This window comes from Loxodonta africana, chromosome 8 (assembly GCF_030014295.1).
Source record: "Loxodonta africana isolate mLoxAfr1 chromosome 8, mLoxAfr1.hap2, whole genome shotgun sequence".
Taxonomy (NCBI): Eukaryota; Metazoa; Chordata; class Mammalia; order Proboscidea; family Elephantidae; genus Loxodonta; species Loxodonta africana.
The window spans coordinates 5047095-5064605 of NC_087349.1; the positions used below are offsets into that span (position 1 = coordinate 5047095).

The window sequence follows — 17511 nt, forward strand, 5'->3', positions numbered from 1 at the left end:
ACCCTGTGTCCCCTCACTCAGCTGGGACTGGACCTCCAACCCCGTGTCCCCTCACTCACCTGGGACTGGACCTTCAACCCCGTGTCCCCTCACTCAGCTGGGACTGGACCTCCAACCCTGTGTCCCCTCACTCACCTGGGACTGGACCTCCAACCCCGTGTCCCCTCACTCAGCTGGTACTGGACCTTCAACCCCGTGTCCCCTCACTCACCTGGGACTGGACCTCCAACCCTGTGTCCCCTCACTCAGCTGGGACTGGACCTCCAACCCTGTGTCCCCTCACTCAGCTGGGACTGGACCTTCAACCCCGTGTCCCCTCACTCACCTGGGACTGGACCTCCAACCCTGTGTCCCCTCACTCAGCTGGGACTGGACCTCCAACCCCGTGTCCCCTCACTCACCTGGGACTGGACCTCCAACCCTGTGTCCCCTCACTCAGCTGGGACTGGACCTTCAACCCCGTGTCCCCTCACTCACCTGGGACTGGACCTCCAACCCCGTGTCCCCTCACTCACCTGGGACTGGACCTCCAACCCCGTGTCCCCTCACTCAGCTGGGACTGGACCTTCAACCCCGTGTCCCCTCACTCAGCTGGTACTGGACCTCCAACCCCGTGTCCCCTCACTCAGCTGGTACTGGACCTCCAACCCCGTGTCCCCTCACTCACCTGGGACTGGACCTTCAACCCCGTGTCCCCTCACTCAGCTGGTACTGGACCTCCAACCCCGTGTCCCCTCACTCAGCTGGGACTGGACCTCCAACCCTGTGTCCCCTCACTCACCTGGGACTGGACCTCCAACCCTGTGTCCCCTCACTCAGCTGGGACTGGACCTCCAACCCTGTGTCCCCTCACTCAGCTGGGACTGGACCTCCAACCCTGTGTCCCCTCACTCAGCTGGTACTGGACCTTCAACCCCGTGTCCCCTCACTCACCTGGGACTGGACCTCCAACCCTGTGTCCCCTCACTCACCTGGGACTGGACCTCCAACCCCGTGTCCCCTCACTCAGCTGGTACTGGACCTCCAACTCCGTGCCCTCTCATTTCTTTGATCTAAGAACTAGACTTTCTGTCAGGCATGCTACACATTTCTTTTCACAAAACTCAAATAACGTCAAACATCAACCCAAATTTTCCTCTGAAACCATAGTAGGTCTGCCTATTCATACTCGCTGTTTTGGCGTGAGATCGTTTACAGAGAACCTAAGCTTGAATAACCAGAAAGCCAAGATAAATGGCAGGATTCATGGTTTGTCAGGGTGTGCACAGTTTGGGGACTGTTGCTACTGTTCCGGAAATTCTCTGTCCTCTAAGATGCCTGCGGGACAGTTTAGCTGATGAGATAAACCGGGGTGCGTCACGTTGTATCGCTGTTGATCGATTCCGCAGTCGACCTTCCCGCTGCCTCTCTTCACATGGTGGATTTCTCCTCTCCGACCGCCGGACGAGAACAGTTGATGGATGTTTTTTCCAGCAGCAGTGAAACCAGCGAGCCATACACAGCGTGCTTTTTACAGCTCGTAGAGGCAGCACCCTGCTGTCAGTGAGGGAGGGGCCTGACCCGACGTTAATGTTGTTCTGAAGTGAAAAGCTGATTAAACGGGTTTTCAGAAATAGTACCTTGAGCCCCCTGCTGTAGAGTCAGCTCCGGCTCGTAGCGACCCCACGCGTGTCAGGGCAGAGCTGCTCCCCACGAAGCCTTCGGTGGCTGGTTTTTCAGAAGCAGGTCGCCAGGCCTTTCTTCTGAGGTGTCTCTGGGTAGACTCGAACCTCCAGCCTTTCAGTTGGCAGCTGACCATGTTAACCGTTTGCTCCACCCAGGGATTCCTGGGGAAATAACCAAAAAAACCCGTTGCCGTTGAGTTGCTTCTGACTCACGGTGCCCGTGTGTGTTAGAGTAGAACTGTGGCCACAGGGTCTTCAGTGGCTGCGATCTCATGGAAGCAGATCGCCAGGCCTTCCTTCCCTGCTGCGACTGAGTGGATTTGAACCACCAACCTTTCAGTCAGCAACTGAATGCAAAATGTCTGTTCCCCCCAGGGCCTATAGCAAGGTTCCCTCTGTGTGTCTGGAACCTTGACAGTCAAACAGAGATAGTCTGAAGCTGCCAGTGCTCCACAGCACATGGGAGAGAGGGAGAGGGTGGAGTGGGGGTCTAGACCTAGAGGCCAGTGTCTCCTCTCCCTAGGTGTTTCCTGACACACCTGTGTCTGGAAATCCTGTGTCGGAGCGCTCCAGTCACAATAACGAGTAAACAAAATGCAGGACTCTGGGAAAGGAGTCTCTTTCAAGTCAGTCAGAAGACCTTTGACCAGGGAACATAGGGAAAGTGAGCACCAAAGACTGCGGGTGTGTTCTGTTTCCCTGGGAAAATTACCAGAGGATAGACTCGGGACGTCCCGGGGTGCCAGGAGCTGGGGGCTGCTTGCAGAGCAAACCCCTGATGTCAGGCCCTATGTTTTTTCATAGGTACCAAAGGTGTGTCAGTCGTTTTACTCATTCATTTCATCATTCAGCAAATGTTTATTGTTCCCCCAGTATGTGCTAGAGACTGCTAAGTACACAGGTGTGAGAGAGGGCAAAGCACACCTGGTCTCTGTCTGGTTTACATGACTGAGCGGTCAGTCACCTGAGGAAGTAATAATCCTAATCGTAATAAACCCAAATAAACCCACTGCTGGCAAGTCGATTCAGACTCATAGTGACACTATAGGACAGGGTAGAACTGCCCCACAGGGTTTACAAGGCCGTAAATCTTTACAGAAGCAGACGGCCACATCTTCCTTCCATGGAGCTGCTGGCGGGTTCAAATTGCCAGCCTTTCAGTTAGCAGTGGAGCACTTAACCACTGCGCTACCAGGGCTCCCTCCTAATAGTAAAATACTTGTGTTCAGTGTACAAATCTGCGAGGTGCCTTTAGAAGTGCTGTGTTTTCAATGGACTTCCCCAGTTGGCAGATTATCTTCTAATTCAAAACACAGGAGGGCAGTGCTAGCTCGGTGGTAGAATTCTCTTCCACGCGGGAGACCCAGATTCCATTCCCACCCAGTGCACCTTATTCACAGCCACCACCCGCCTGTCAGTGGAAGCTTGTGTGTTGCTAGGACGCTGAAAAGGTTTCAGCAGACCTTCCCAATGAAGGCAGGCTGGGAAGAAAGGCCTGGTGACCTCCTTCTGAAAATCTGCCAGTGAAAACTCTGTGAATCACAACGGTCCGATCCTGTTGTGCACGGAGGGCCACCGTGAGCCAGGGGCTGACAGGACGGCAGCCAACAGCAGGAATCCAGAGCAGCCCTAGGCATAACTGTAAAACGGTAAAACAGCCTTGCTTATTAGCAAAAGTAAAGTTCTCTGCCAGTAACACGACGTCCCTAAACTTAGGCGCACGCTAGACCCTTAAGCCCAACTAGGAGCCCGGCCATAGGGACTACGACCACAGAGCCAGCCAGCCCACCACCACAGTGCACAGGGCTCGGGGCGGCCCCTGTCAACGTCCGCAACTAATGCCTGCTTATCCCAGTGCAGCTTTCCTTTTTTAACCCCGGGGCCTTTTTTGATAAACATACAGAGATCACATTTAATGTCTGAATTCTCACAGTAAAGTTTCTAATTAAAAAGAGATTGAAGCAACTGCAATTTAATTAATCGTAATATAAATACGCAACTGAAAAACTGTGTGATTTTTTAAACTATACCTCTCCCCAAGCTACCCGAGAATTACTCTTGAACACAGTAAAGCATACAAAAAAAGGTCTGTGCAGATAACAGTAGCGTGGCCTTTTTCATCATTTTTACAAAATGCAAAACCATTGCCAAGGGGGTAGAAAAGAGATTTCCAGCATCCTAAAACTGCAACTAAATGGGCCCAAAAGAAATTTACTGTAGTCTTAAAAAAAGAGACGGGCCTTGGGGTGCCGTTTTTCCTTTCCCATTCTAATTACCACCATCTCGTAGACCCCTGATACCATAAATGGGCTGTGCTGGGGGAATCCAGGCTGAGGTGAGTCTGTTACCTTTGTGTTCCCTGCTACCCACCATGGTCCCTCAACTGCTTCTGAGCCCTTGCTTCACCGGGCTTGTGGCTAAATCAAAGTAGAGAAAGTAGATCCTTCTGTCTTCGCGTGTGAGAAGCTATAACACATCCCATACCAGGGTGTGTCTTCTGCAGATTTTTACAAGCAGCGTGTTTGCAGGTTGAACTACATGCAGTCAGTTGTGCTGTTAAAATTTACTGTCTCTGCCTGCAGAGTGTCCCAGTGTGTTAATTTAGCCGTGCGTTCCACCCTCATTTGAGGGTGGTGAGCTTACATTACTGAGCCTGGGAGGTATCTAATAAGGTTCAGTATGATTCACACGTGAGCGGAGGTACCTTTTTACTGTGATTTTACAGACATATACAATCACTTACTAATTATGCCACAGTAACTGATCCTAAAACACACCACCTTTCTTTCATTACACATTATAAGACCCATAGAGAACCAACTATTGTTAATAATCAGTCTCCATTTGTGGATACAACACATACATGTATATGTATATATACACACACACATCCATAAATAAAACCTGTCCCTCTTTGATCCAGAGTTTTAAATACTAGGGCATGTGTGTCAGAGTAGAACCCTGCTCCACAGGGTTTTCAGAAGTGGAACACCCAGCCTTTCTTCTGAGGCACCTCTAGGTGGACTGGAACCTCCAACCTTTTGGTTAGCAGCTGAGTGCTTCAACTGTCTGTACCACACTTAACTAGGGACTCCACGGTCAGCGAGAGCAGACACCTCTGTGGATGGGGTTTGAAAATGGAATTGGTGTTTTCTCTAAATAAGAAAAGTGCTTCAGCTAAGTGCCTCCTGTCTACATCCTTTGAAGCTGCCTTGGAGCTCGGGGGAAGGAGCCCCTGGAGTCAGTTTGGCTCCTGGCCTGAGGTCTAGGACATTGGGAAGTCTACAGGAATGGCTTTCTTCTCTTCTGTGACTAAGCCTTAGGAACACTGAAGTAACACAAACACATTTTCAAGCAATTAAACATTTCCGCATGCAGCTCAAATCATTTAACTTTGATCGGCTAATCCAAAACCAGTTTTGCAGAGCCGACCAAGTCCCACGGCCTGACTGTGTCTAGTAGAACGCTCACTAGATTCCTTAGCTGTGCATTTTTGGGCCAATAAGCTCTATTGCATTGGTTCCCAAAGGTCACTTGGTTTGGGAATGGGGTAAAGGGCCAAGCACTCCTAACTGGGTAAATTAGAGAAACTTGATGCAGGTAGGATACCCAGGTGGTGTAAACGATTGATGTGCTCAGCTGCTAAAGGAAAGGCTGAAGGTGCAAGTCCACCCAGAGGCATCTTTGAAGAAAGGCCTGGCAATCTGCTGCTGAAAAATCAGTCACTGAAAACCATACGGAGCACAGTGCTGACACTCATGGGGCCGCCACGAGTAAGAGTCAACTCTACGGCAGCTGGTTTCACTCAGCCCTTCCAGTGTAGAAACACTATGATAAAAGTTGAACCAAGCTACAGCCCTGCACACATGGAGCTTATATCTAATTGGGAGGAAGACACTGAGCAGTAAACATAGAAGATAGTGTTACAGAGGCCACCGCTCCACGGTGAGGAGAGGGATGGCGTCACTGAGTCCACCGCTCCGCGGTGAGGAGAGGGATGGCGTCACGGAGGCCACCGCTCCACGGTGAGGAGAGGGATGGCGTCACGGAGGCCACCGCTCCGCGGTGAGGAGAGGGATGGCGTCACGGAGGCCACCGCTCCGCGGTGAGGAGAGGGATGGCGTCACGGAGGCCACCGCTCCGCGGTGAGGAGAGGGATGGCGTCACGGAGGCCACCGCTCCGCGGTGAGGAGAGGGATGGCGTCACGGAGGCCACCGCTCCGCGGTGAGGAGAGGGATGGCGTCAGAGAGGCCACCGCTCCGCGGTGAGGAGAGGGATGGCGTCAGAGAGGCCACCGCTCCGCGGTGAGGAGAGGGATGGCGTCAGAGAGGCCACCGCTCCGCGGTGAGGAGAGGGATGGCGTCAGAGAGGCCACCGCTCCGCGGTGAGGAGAGGGATGGCGTCAGAGAGGCCACCGCTCCGCGGTGAGGAGAGGGATGGCGTCAGAGAGGCCACCGCTCCGCGGTGAGGAGAGGGATGGCGTCAGAGAGGCCACCGCTCCGCGGTGAGGAGAGGGATGGCGTCAGAGAGGCCACCGCTCCGCGGTGAGGAGAGGGATGGCGTCAGAGAGGCCACCGCTCCGCGGTGAGGAGAGGGATGGCGTCAGAGAGGCCACCGCTCCGCGGTGAGGAGAGGGATGGCGTCACAGAGGCCACCGCTCCGCGGTGAGGAGAGGGATGGCGTCACAGAGGCCACCGCTCCGCGGTGAGGAGAGGGATGGCGTCACAGAGGCCACCGCTCCGCGGTGAGGAGAGGGATGGCGTCACAGAGGCCACCGCTCCGCGGTGAGGAGAGGGATGGCGTCACAGAGGCCACCGCTCCGCGGTGAGGAGAGGGATGGCGTCACAGAGGCCACCGCTCCGCGGTGACGAGAGGGATGGCGTCACAGAGGCCACCGCTCCGCGGTGAGGAGAGGGATGGCGTCACAGAGGCCACCGCTCCGCGGTGAGGAGAGGGATGGCGTCACTGAGGCCACCGCTCCGCGGTGACGAGAGGGATGGCGTCACAGAGGCCACCGCTCCGCGGTGAGGAGAGGGATGGCGTCACAGAGGCCACCGCTCCGCGGTGAGGAGAGGGATGGCGTCACAGAGGCCACCGCTCCGCGGTGAGGAGAGGGATGGCGTCACAGAGGCCACCGCTCCACGGTGAGGAGGATATGCATTTAAGGCTGGGATAGTACAATATGCAAATAGTTAATGCAAGGAAAGTTATCAGGAAACAAGAAGTAAGTTCAGGCAAGGGTATACGCATGCATATGGAAAAGCGGATTGATTGTTATAACTGGAGGGGGAGGAAAAATACATTAATTGTGAACTAAAGTGGCTTGTTTTTTAAGGATGGCTAATATTTTCAGACTTATTAGAATATTCATGTAGTGAGGTGCCAGCTATTCCTCATATGAAATATTATCCTTGTATATCAGCACGGGAAATTAAAACAAAAATAGGTCATGATGAAATACGAGGAGCGGCCATATACGTTTATGGATTTACAGACGGCCTGGGCCACTGCTTTATGACCTCAGAAATCACAAAACATATCTGTCCACTTTAATACATTTAAATTAAAATATTTTTCCCTCAAAGACAGTGCTCGGACTCTCAGGAAATGAAACTCTTGTAAAAAGGGACAAATGGTAAACATCCAGCTACTATTTCTATTTTGTAAGGATTTTCCAGCAAGGCAGCAAAAGCCACAGTGGCCACTAGCATTTCATTTTCAAAAGCCTCAGTGTTTCTGGCTGAGAGGTATCAGGGAGGCCGCCTGTTAGTACAGGGGCTGAATGCAAGTCTCCTGATATAATTATAAACACCTGTGTACCTGGGTGACACCTGTTGTCTTAGTTATCACATGAAATACCACAAGTGGATGGCTTTCAGGAACAGAAATTCATTCTTTCACAGTCTAGAAGGCTAGAAGTCCAACTTCAGAGTGCCAGCTCCCAGGGAAGGCTTTCTGTCTCCGTAGGCTCTGGGGGAAGGTCCTCATCATCAATTTTCCCCTGGGTCTAGGAGCTTAGCAGCACAGAGACCCCAGGTCCAAAGGACATGCTCTGCTCCCAGTGCTTCTTCCTTGGTGGTATGAGATCCCTCTCCTCTCTGCTTGCTTTTCCCTTTTATATCTCAAAAGAGATTGACTCAAGATACAACCTAGTCCTGCAGATTGCATCCTATGCCATCAACATAACTGCCTCTAATCCTGCCTCATTAACACCCCAGAAGTAGGATTTACAACACATAGGAAAGGCACATCAGATCACAAAATGGAGGACAACCACACAATACTGGGAATCATGGCCTAGTCAAGTTGACACACATTTTGGGGGGACACAATTCAATCCATAACACCTATGTAACCAGCTGCCGTAACACATCTGGTTAATGATGAGATTAATAGGTACCTTCACCAATTGAGAATATCACCTGGTTTTATAGACTGGTTAATAGGCTGGTCTAATCAAATCTTACACATTAAAATGATTAAAACCAAACGCCTATTGCCACTGAGTCAATTTCAACTGACAGTGACCCTGTAGGACAGGGTAGAACCGCCTCACAGGGTTTCCTGGGCTGTCCTCTTTACAGGAGCAGGTCACCAGGTCTTTCTCCTGTGGAGTCACTAGGTGGGTTCAAACCACTGACCTTTGAGTCAGCAGCCAAGCGCTGTGTCCTTCAAAACAGTTTTTTGTGGGTGCCATCAACTTTTTTCAACCCCACTTTTTTCATTTTATCTCTTCTGTCTTTTTCAAGGTCTAAGGAAAGGGGTATGGCTTCTGCTCTTCTTTAATTTTCTGTAACGTTCCTCATTGTTCCGGATTTCTCCCAATACATGTATGGCTTTGCTTGAGCATGACGCTTGCATGTTATTCATTTGCCTGTTGTTTGGGGCTACCTGCTTAGACTGGTAAATCCTAAAACGGCATGGGGCATGTCCCTTTAGCTTCCGTTGTGTCAGCCGTCACCTGCAGGTCTCAGGTGGACACCAGGTAATTATACCACGCCACCACACATACTCTCATCTCTTCCCCCATTTGCCGCTTCCGTTTGTCTGATGTGCTTATAATAATCTCTGTTGACATTTGACGGATGGAAGCGAATGCCACTTCAGAGCGTCCTGGGTGCAGAGGAAATGATTATCCAATAGATTACCAACACCTTGCTGCAGCAGCAAAGCCCTTCCCAGACAGGAGCAGCTTCATCTTCACAGGAGCTCCATTAGACATAACGGGGGATAGGTTTGGTTGGAATTTTGCAGATGGATCTGAGATCACCTGAGGGACTTTAGCGAAAGTCCTAGAATATTAGGAGCCGAGAGCTCAGCCCCTCACCCCAGGGACAACACTAAGGCCCAGCTGCTCAAAATGGCTTGCCCGATGTTCCACAGCCAGCCACAGGGTGGGGTGAGAGTCTGGGTTTGGGGCTTGGTCATTTTGCCTTATGTATTTGGCTGTAAGCAGGCGTCCCTGGGTTGCTTGACAACTAGCCGAAAGGTTTATGGTTGGAACCCACCCAGAGGCACCTGGGGAGACAGGCCTGGTGATCTGCTTCTGAAAGGTCAGAATCTTAAAGACCCTCAGAAGCAGTTCTGTTCTGCACACATGGGACATTTGTAAGCAGGGCCCAAGAATCAGGGCTGCAGAGCAGAGAAAACCCACCCAGAGCAGCCCATGACAGTCTGTTCACACTCCCTCACGGGGCACATGTGGAAATCCGGCCCAGACTTGCTCCCGAGGTCTCAGGCCACCTTTGCCAGGTCACTTGCTTTACCGCTGATAGGGAATGTTCAGGTGGTCCCCGACTTACAGCACGTTCACATTGCAATGAATCATACTAACGGTCGTCGGTTTTTTGTTTTTTCAGTAACACTACAGTGTTGTGTGTATAATTGGCTGATGTTATCATTCTCAGATGTTCACTTGCAGATGTTTAAAGATCTGATCTATAAAGACTATTAATAAAAGGCAATAATAATGAAAACTAAAAAAAACCACAGAGGTATTTGCCTTATGTTAGAACTGACTTATGAAGGAGTCTTTGGAATGAAACGCAGTAGTAAGTCAGGGACCATCTATAATTAGGTCAATTTCAGGAGTTTGGACCATCTTTTTATTTCTTAAACCCAGTAAGCATTTTCTTTTCTCTTAAAGCAGTTGTAATTGGCTCTTTAATGGCACCATGGGACCTGTGCAGAGCCTGATGACACCAAGTATTAGAGAATTCATCTAACAAAGAAAAATAATACGCTTTTTTGCTTATTTTAGAAAAGATTGAGCATTTGAAAGTGCTAATCTTGGGAGACATTAGCTGAACAGCATAATTAGTTTTGATTTCTCTAGCAGCAGCATTTGCTGGTCTCATTGTTTTTTGGACAAGGGAACTGCGGAAGGACTCATTATTGAACAGCCACGTCTTCTAATGACTCCTGGGCCCAACCCAAGGGCAAGTGACTTCTGAGAAGGGTAAAGATAAATGCATCCGCTTTTCCAGGGGAGTTATAACAGCCTTCCCGTAGACACTTGAGTTCCTGAGTTCAGGAGAGGATGGCGCTCACCTTGGAGGAATCTCAGCAGGTCAGGGATGGAGAGATGAGGTCTGGAAGGAGAAGGAGCCCAGGGCAGGCTGTCAGAGGCCTGCAGATATGCTTGATCAGATGGTTTTCCTGCTGGTTAATGGGGTTTGCATCCAGGCCCCCACTCAGGGAATGTGTGGCTGCCCTTGGTGAGCCTCAGGAGGCTGAGGAGGAAGAAGGGCCCAGCTCTCCCTCCCCTGTGCCAGGCAGTGAGCTCCCCCTCCCTGTAACCTTGCCCAGGAAGGCATGGAGCCAGTCACACAGGCTGGTGGCTGCCTCCTACCTCAGGCACAGAGTTCCTTCAATTCGGATGTATTTTAAGGCACTCCAAACCCATTTCAAATCTGTGAAGTTGTAGTGATATTAGTGCAGCCTCTGGGCAAACGAAGGTGAGCAAGGGAACGCTTCCCTTCACAAGTTCATCGCTGTTTTCCCCCCAATTTTAATACTCAATTGTAATATTGAAAAATTTCAACCCTGGAGAAAAATTGAGGAAATGATGCATCAAAATGTATACCTTTCAACCAGATTTAATTGTTAACATTTTTGCTTTCTAGATAGATTTTAAAACAACAACAACAAAACCCAGTTGCCCCTGAGTCAACTCCAACTCATGATAACCCCACGAGTGTCAGAGTAGAACTGTCCTCCACAGGATTTTCAGCAGTTAATTTTTCAGAACTAGATTGCCAGGTCTTTCTTCCAAGGCACCCCTGGGTATATTTGAACCTCCAACCTTTTGGTCAGTAACCAAGTGTGTTAACTCTTTGCACCACCCAGGGACTCCTGTATTCAGATAAACCAAAAAAACTCGGGTTACTTGTACTTCACTCTGCAAACAAAGAGGGAAAAGTTTCTTGTCATTCAGCCAGCCAAAGTTGGGATGAGTGCTCAGGGGTAAAAATGAAGAAATCATCTTTTTTTTTGTCTGTGGAAAGCTCTCTCTTAGTCTTGTGTGTTGGGGAATGAGGGCTCAGTCATCGAAATCTTTTACTCAAAAAAAAAAGGGTTGTCTTCAAGGAAGAACTTTATGGTTTTGTCCAAAAGCGTGAGTCTTTGAGTTGCACAAAATATACTCCAAAACAATTGTAATTACATAAATTAAAATTCATGATTTCATCTCGTTTCAGCACCTTCATCTTAGTTTTCTGTCACTTTATTGTACCTTTTATAAAGTTGAACATAATCAAATGGCTATAAACGTTACCTTTAGTTGTAACTGTGTAATAACTGGTCTTGGGATTTGCCGTGTTTTTTTTATGCTATGTAAAGGTCCCTGGGTAGCACCAATGGTTTGTACTTGGCTACTAACCAAAAGGTTGGTGGCTCAAACTTACCGAGTGGTGCCATGGAAGAAAGACCTGGCAATCCAGTTCCATAAATATCACAGCCCAGAAAGCCCGATGGAGGTCAGTTCCACTCTCGAACACACAAGGTGGCTGTGAGTCTAAATCGACTTGACGGCAGTGGGTTTGGTTTTCGTATGTGTGTGCTATATGAAAGTACGAACTTTCAAAATTGTAAATTATGTTTTGATTATATTACTGCAAAATATAATCAAAACACAATTTACGAGTATGGATAATAATGACCTCGCTTAACTCAAATGGTTCCTGCAAAGAAAATATTGCATCTTCTTACTCCCTAACACATGGGTCAGGAGGTGGTCGTTTGACCAGAAGAAGGGGATAGTGCGTGGTTCAGAATGAGAAAAGGAGCGTGGCCGTTGTATTCTTTCATCTCATTTATTCAGTCAGTCCATATGCTGAACAAATAATCAGAGAAGTCAGACTATGTGAAGAACGGAACATCAGGATTGGAGGAAAACTCACTAACGACCTGCGTTATGCAGATGACACAACCTTGCTTGCTGAAAACGAAGACAACTTGAAGCACTTACTGATGAAGATCAAAGACTGCAACCTTCAGCATGGATTACACCTGAACATAAAGTGAAAGTCCTTACGACTGTATGAATAAGCAACATCGTGATAAATGGAAAAGAAATACCATGGTCTTTTCAGTTGCCTCAGAGGCATGTGATACCTGGACAATGAGAAAGGAAGGCGGAAGAAGAGTTGATGCATTCAAACTGCAATGTTGGCGAAGAATACCGTATATACCATGGGATACTAGGAGAACAAACAAGTCAGTCTTAGAAGAAATACAACCAGAATGTTCGTTAGAAGTGAAGATGGCAAGACTTTGGCTCCCTCACTTTGGACACACCATCAGGAAAGAACAATCATTAGAAAAAGACATTCTGTTTGGTAAAGTCCAGGGTCAGCAGAGGTGAGGGTGGCCCTCGGTAAGAGGGACTGACACAGTGGCCAAAACAATGTACTTAAACGTACCAGCAATCATGAAGATGGCGCAGGACCTGGGAACCTTTCCTTCTGTTATACGTAAGGTCGCCACACTATAAGTCAGAGCCAACTCAGTGACAACTAACAACCACCTGCCCTAATAAAACCGTCTCAGCTGTTTTCCAGTTTGACAAGTAATTAGAATACAACAGTATCTAAGAAAAACCAACACATTTAATGTGGGTATTTGCCTCTGCACCTATCTTGATCACCTAAAACCCACAGCCTGCTCCAGAAGATCGGAAAGGAATTGACATGCAACTACAAACTAGACAAGCAGTTTTATGCTTTTCCTTCAGCCCAGGTAAAACCTACGATTTTAATCTAATTAGTTTCCAGAATCTGTGGCTTGAATGGAGAGGAGAAAACTTTGACACCCCAGGCCTCGGTTGGCTCTCAGGAAGCCCACAGATGTGCACCCTGATACAAGGCAGCCACCTTCAGGGGTCCCTGGCTTCTTTCTCCAGTGGAGACCCCAAGTTGACTCTGCTGTGCATCCATCCACGACCACCCCCCTCACCCTTGCTGCACACAGGAAATAGCGTCCGGGTTTGTTCATTTAGTTTATGTGCACATTGCCATTTTTTAGCAACCTCATGGCACAAAGTCCCGGACTGCTTAACAGGCAAGAGCTTCTTACACTGAATTACACGTTAGGGAAGTGTTTACGGAGGTTCGCTGGCATTCCTGCATGTTTTACTTTATAACGTTATGCTTGCATTAGTGAGGGTGCTCAGATCACTCCCATGAAAGATAATCTGAGCTTTTAGAGGAAGCTGTGTGAGCTGGTAATGCTGAGTGTACATTCCAGTGCCCCCATTTCTAAACGTTGAAGCGGCCTTTACCACGTCCCCGCAGGAAGACAGCAGGCGCCCTCTAGTGGGGAGAGAGGATTATAATAATGGGATTAAAAAAAAAAAGCGTGGACCCAGAGTTATTCTTCTCTTCAAGGAAATGGTGCCCCCTTCAACTCTAACCACAAGACTTGTTTATACACTTCTCTTCAGAATTTAATAAAGAGAATACTATGAGTATCAAGGAATGTTTATAGGACAACCATGGGTTCAAAGTCATGCAATGTAAGGAAAGCCCTCGTATGGTCTGAGAGACATGGGGTACCCTCCTGTGCCCCAGAATAAACTCCAGCCAGCTTGTTCAAAAACAAATACATATTCATATGTCTAAATTTACCTATAAATACATGCTTATACATTTTACAAATTTGTAAGTTTTAATTTTTACTCTTAAGCTTTTATTTTTATAATTGAGTTTAAAGGGTCATCTCATCTCGTGTTCTCACTTACAGCTGAGTTTAATTAAGTGGCTGGGTCAAGATGACACACTTTTGGCCTTTGATTTCCTATTAAATTTACAAACAGCAAGCCACATTCAGATGGTCATTCCCCTTTTACGAGAAAAATGACCAAAGTCAAGCTGACATCAAACTTTTTCAAGAAAGAAGGTTCTTATGCTTTCCTGAAGTAACAAGCTTTCTGCCCCAAATCATTTATACTTGAACTGCACCTTTGTAGAGTTTAGTAACTGCTATCTAAATTGCTAATTCCAAATCATAAAAAAATTAAAATTGTACCCAGTATGAAAGCAAGGAAGTAAGTACACGTTACTGATATGGTTTTTGGTTTTGCAGTTGATAAAGAAAAAAAATTAATTGTAGTATTGAGAAAGAAAGGTGATCCAATGGAATGTGGAAATTATCGAACAAGCAAGTAAAATTTTACTGAAGATCACTTAAAAGTGGTTGTAGCAGTACACTGACAGGGAACTACCAGAAGTCCCGGCCAGATTCAGAAGAGGCTGTGGGACCAGGGATGTCGTTGCTGATGTCAGATGGATCCTCGCTGAAAGCAGAGCATCCCAGAAGGATGTTTACCTGTGTTTTATTGACTATGCAAAGGCCTTCGACTATGTGAACCATAACAAATTATGGATAACATTGTGAAGAATGGGAATTCGAGAACACTTAATTGTGCTCATGAAGAACCTGTACCTAGACCAAGAGGCAGTTGTTCTAACAGAACAAGGGGATACTGTATGTGGTTTAAAGTCAAGAAAGGTGTGTGTCAGGTTGTATCCTTTCACCATACTTATTCAATCTGTATGCTGAGCGAATAATATGAGAAGCTGGACTATATGAAGAAGAACGGGGCATCAGGATTGGAGGAAGACTCATTAACAACCTGCGTTATGCAGATGACACAAGCTTGCTTGCTGAAAGTGAAGAGGACTTGAAGCACTTACTGGTGAAGATCAAAGACCACAGCCTTCAGCATGGATTACACCTCAACATAAAGAAAACAAGATCTTCACAACTGGGCCAATAAGCAACATCATGATAAACAGAGAAAAGACTGAAGTTGTCAAGGATTTCATTTACTTTTATCCACAATGAACACCCATTCAAGCAGCAGTCAAGAAATCAAAAGACGCATCTGCTGCAAAAAAATCACTTTAAAGTGCTAAAAAACAAAGATGTCACTTTGGGGACTAAGGTGCGCCTGACCCAAGCCACGGTGTTTTCAGTCACCTCATATGCGTGCGAAAGCTGGACAATGAATAAGGAAGACCAAAGAAGAATTACTACCTTTGAATTGTGGTGGTGGCGAAGAATATTGAATATACGTACCATGGACTGCCAGAAGAACGAACAAATCTGCCTTGGAAGAAGTACAGCCAGAATGCTCCTTAGAAATGAGGATGAGGAGACTTCGTCTCATGTACTTTGGACATGTTGTCAGGAGGAACCAGACCCTGGAGAAGGACATCATGCTTGGTAAAGTACAGGGTCAGCGGAAAAAAGGAAGACCTTCAATGAGGTGGATCGGCACAGTGGCTACAACAACGGGCTCAAGCATAACAACGATTGTGAGGATGGCGCAGGACTGGGCAGTGTTCCGTTCTGTTGTACACAGGGTCCCTGTGAGTCAGAACCGACTCAATGGCACCTAACAACAACAGTATTAAGAATGCCAGATATCCCCAAATGTTAATTAACCAATATCCAATTCCAGGTTCTATTTACACAAAAAGCTCACGTGCATTATTTCATAAGGAGACACAGTTATTTCAAAAGGAGACACAGAGAGCAGTTTACAGCAGACAATGTTTGCAGCTTGGGAAACACAGAACTCGGAAAGTCGGCATTGGGGCTTCCTCCAGGCCCCTGATGACTGCATGAAGAGACAGCCTTTATTCCAGAATCCAACCTGACAAGTAGATCAGAATTTCCCCTGGGCAAATTCTCCTTTAAGACCTGGAGCCTCCTCCCCTTTTCCTGCTCTGCCTCCAGGTGTCCTGAATGCCAGCCATAAGCAGCCACTGTTTTCCAGGTTAAGTGCCCTACCCAGGTACCAGGAGCGAGTGGAGAAACCAGGACTGTGTACTAGCTGATATCAAAATCCACTCTCTGGACTTGAAAGCAGCGATGTGAACAGATACGTGTATGCCAGTATTCATTGCGGCACTATTCACAATAGCCAAAAGGTGGAAACAACCCCAAAGTGTCCATCAAAGGTGAATGGATAAACAAAACGTGGTGCATATGCAGGAAGAAATATTACCAAGCCATGAAGAGAAATGAAGTTTTGATACATGGTACCACATGGATGAACCTTGAAAACAGGATGCTAAGTGGAAAAGTCAGCCACAAAGGACAGGTATTATATGATCCCACTGAGATGAAGTACCTAGCATAAGCAGACAGAGATCAAAGCTCAACAGCGGTTACCAGGGTCGAGCGGGCAGGAGAGAGAATGGCGGAATTGTGTAGGGAGCACTGCGTTTTTTGTTTACGTGGATGGAAAATGTGGCAAAGGGTATCGGTGATAGTAGCACAGTGTGACTGATGTCATTGATCTCACTGAACTATACACGCAAAAAATGTTGAATTGGCAAATGTGTTATCTATGTTTTTATAATAACAAAAAAATCTACCATTGTGAGATTCAAATGGTCTCATTCTACCATCCCTATTTAATAGCTTAATGGTGTCCTAGTGTGATAACATGTAATAGAAACTGGGAAAAGAAAAAAAAAAGAAACTCTCTGATAAAGACAAGCCCCTTCCTAATAAATCCACCCTGAATGGCCTCATCCTGGCGGGTGGCGCTTTTCTGAGGGCTGGTCCTTTGCCAATTCTATATTAAGCCTTTTTGAACATTATCTCATTTAGTTTTCACACTTTACGAGGCTGGTGGTAGACACAGGAAACCAGCACTCAGAGACCTGCCCACCCAAAGGTCTCGGCCCAGGCTCAGGTGCTATAGTATAAATTTCTCGTTAAGTTCTGTTTGATAACTTTGTATTTGATTAAGCAGGAATTTGATTTCCTTTTTGAACTTTTCTTTAGCCACAGGACTTTTTCAGGCAGATAGTAAGGCTAAATAAAGATTTGTTAAATGAATAAAACAAGGAATTTCGTTTACTTGGTTAAATAAATATTTGCCTTAAAATCAGTTCCTAATGCTGTAATATGGTGCAGCGGCATTAAAACCCAAAAGCAGGCATATTTCTTTCATCTGTGTTTTTTCACCTGTCCTAAGAGCTAACCAAAAACCTCTAAATAGTTTCCCATTTCTGTCTTTTCCTAAGGCAAATGACCACAACTAGTCTTTTAAAATCTTTTTTAGAAATCTGATTTTTAAAAATAGCTGAAGTTTTATTCCATACTTACGGGGTCAAAAATTATCCCTGAATTTTAGCAGCTTAAAACTAACTGCTAGAGGGGACATTCCTTCTCCCTTTACTACCAGCAAGTCACTAGTTAATTGGGAAACCAGAGTATTTCACAGAATGTTATCACTCTTACGCAGAACCAAATTTTATCTTTAGCTCCCCTACTGTATCCTATTTAACTATCAAAATATGCTTTCATTTCACATTTATTAAGCACTGG

The 17511-nt window shown here is 47.1% G+C and overlaps 1 protein-coding gene across 11 annotated transcripts in view; it reads left to right on the plus strand.

Moving 5' to 3' along the window:
* The window catches only part of TPK1 (thiamin pyrophosphokinase 1), a 322900-nt gene that overhangs the window by 292530 nt on the left and 12859 nt on the right, over positions 1-17511 (plus strand). The window lies entirely within an intron of this gene.